Source organism: Megalops cyprinoides, chromosome 3 (genome assembly GCF_013368585.1).
Source record: "Megalops cyprinoides isolate fMegCyp1 chromosome 3, fMegCyp1.pri, whole genome shotgun sequence".
Classification (NCBI taxonomy): Eukaryota; Metazoa; Chordata; class Actinopteri; order Elopiformes; family Megalopidae; genus Megalops; species Megalops cyprinoides.
This window is the reverse complement of record NC_050585.1, coordinates 23,045,103-23,047,487: the sequence shown is the minus strand read 5'-3', so window position 1 is coordinate 23,047,487 and position 2,385 is coordinate 23,045,103.

Here is a 2,385-nt window from a genome sequence, read left to right as displayed (position 1 = left end):
CAGACCCTGCGCACCAGCCATGACCCTGTCAATCAACTCCCTCACCACTTGTGTTGGACAGCTTCGTGCTTATGCTGTGTGCTAAGTGAGAGACATCACTATCCTGACTGTGTGGAGGTATGGATGTCTGAGCTGAGAGGTATCCGGGTATCCTGGGGCCTGTGTCAGTCTCTGTCTCTCTCTCTCTCTGCAGGGTGGAGCACGACTTCAGGCGGCAGGAGAAGAGCTTCATGAGAGTCCTGCAGAACCTTCCCCAACCCCTCCCATTCTACCCCGCCGCCACCAATGCCAAGAACCTCAAGAATGGCAACAAAATCAAGAATGCCAAGAACAGAGTGAAACAGCTTTGTGGGAAGTGTTTTAGGGGTCTTTAGATTCTCACGCTTGGTGGAAATACCCCGCCCCCAGCTTTGTGACAAACCCGGATCTGATCTCCACCAGAACCTGCGGCTCTGCTTTCTGCTCTACCCCAAACCCTGTGAATTCTGCTCTCCGGTCTCCATCTGTTCAGTAGGGCCACAGCACACCCAGAAGCTGGTCTCTGTTTCTGTTTACCGTCTTTCCTGCCAAAGAGAAACCGAAGTTTTCACAGTGACAGGTTCCAAAGCACAAGGGGATCTCGCAAAAAACGAATCTTAAGAAGAAGAAAAGTTCAGTCTCTATCTTGATGGAGGCAGCAATTGTTTTTTTTTTGTAGATACAATAACTATAAATTTCTGCAATAGTTTTTCCATCTGAAACCACAATAAAACATTGATATATGATAATTATGATAAATATGAAGTCGGTATTGCACAGTGTTAGCCCTCCTCTCAATGATCTGGTGTTTCTTTCTCTTGCACCACTGCCCAGTTAGGCAATGAGGACACCATAGCTGCTGATTAATATGTATTCGTTTCTTTAGGGCATATCAATTTTTAAAACCTTTTCTACCTGAGAGGAAGCTGAGTGTCTTGGCCAAAGATCCAGAGTGCAGGATGAAACTTGCTGGTATTTAACTGAACTGCTTACTGCAATAATGATGTTTTTATATAACTGTACTGATAACTTCCCCTGCTGTTATATGCGTTTGAGGAGGCTAACTTTGTTTTACCAGTTGACAGACAAGTACTTTTCTCTCTCATTCTCCCCTTCCTCCCTCTCTCTCTCTCTTTTCCCCTGCCCCTGTCTTTATGTCTCTCTGGTCTTCCATGTGCTTTTAATGCCAGAATTATTCTTCACAATAAAGAGTGCTTTGTATGTTGATTTGTGGCACATTTGATTAATATGCTCTCCTGGTGGAACCCAAGCCTCTGCTCTGTAGAACATCTCAGAAAAAGTACTACACACACTCAACACATGTTCTCACCCCCCCATCCCCTGTCCCCAACACACACACACACACACACACACACACACACACACACACACACACACACACACACATACTAGCATGGTCTATACACATCATTTACGCTCTACACTTGCTCTGCGCAAACTCTAACTGCACTTTAATGATCTACACACAGCCCCGACATATGCTGTAGACACAGTTATGGACACTTACTCACATATTAACACAAACACATACACCACACACATAATCTACAAACACAAACATCCTCACATCCTACATACTCTCCACACACATACATACCAGACAAACTCACTCTCAGTCATGCACACCCTCATATGCTCACACATACACACACTGGTCTCCAGTCAGTGTCAGTTGATGCAGCAGATCCAAAAAGGAGAAAATGTTTTTCTGTTTTATTACAGTAAGACACATATCACCAGGTCTGCAAATCCCTGAGCTTTCAGGACCGCCCTGATACCACTGCTGGACTGAACTGCCCTGATACCGCTCTTTAAGCAGCTGGCATCAAAGAGGGAGTGAGAGAGTGGGGACGGGAGAGAGGGAGGCATTCTATGTCAGATATATTTGAAATCATGAGAAGACCATATTTCTGAACTTGATTTATGCCTCCCCCCTCCACCATTCAGATAAAGTACTGCTCAGAGTTGAGCACAGCAACTCTAGCTGTCTGGTCCAGTATGTGACAGTGTGTCATAGATTTAGGGACTGTCAGAAAGCGACGCGGATATTGACAAAAAATGTCCAAGATTTAAAAATTCTTAAACATCCAGTTGGCCACCCTGCATGTTAAGATATTTCAGCCTGCTTCCTTGTTTATTTGTAGAGTCCATGGTGTGGGTGCATTTGGGAAGAGGCAAACAAAGGAGTTGGCGAAAGAGGTCTTAATAAAATGCCTTTTCCTCCTGCTTGGGTGTCTATGTATGTTAATCCATGATATTCTTGTTCATTTTAAAAAGGTCCATGGAACGGACATGCGCTCAGTTACAATAAATAAGCCAGACAGCCTCACTGCTGCTGGAGGTCTA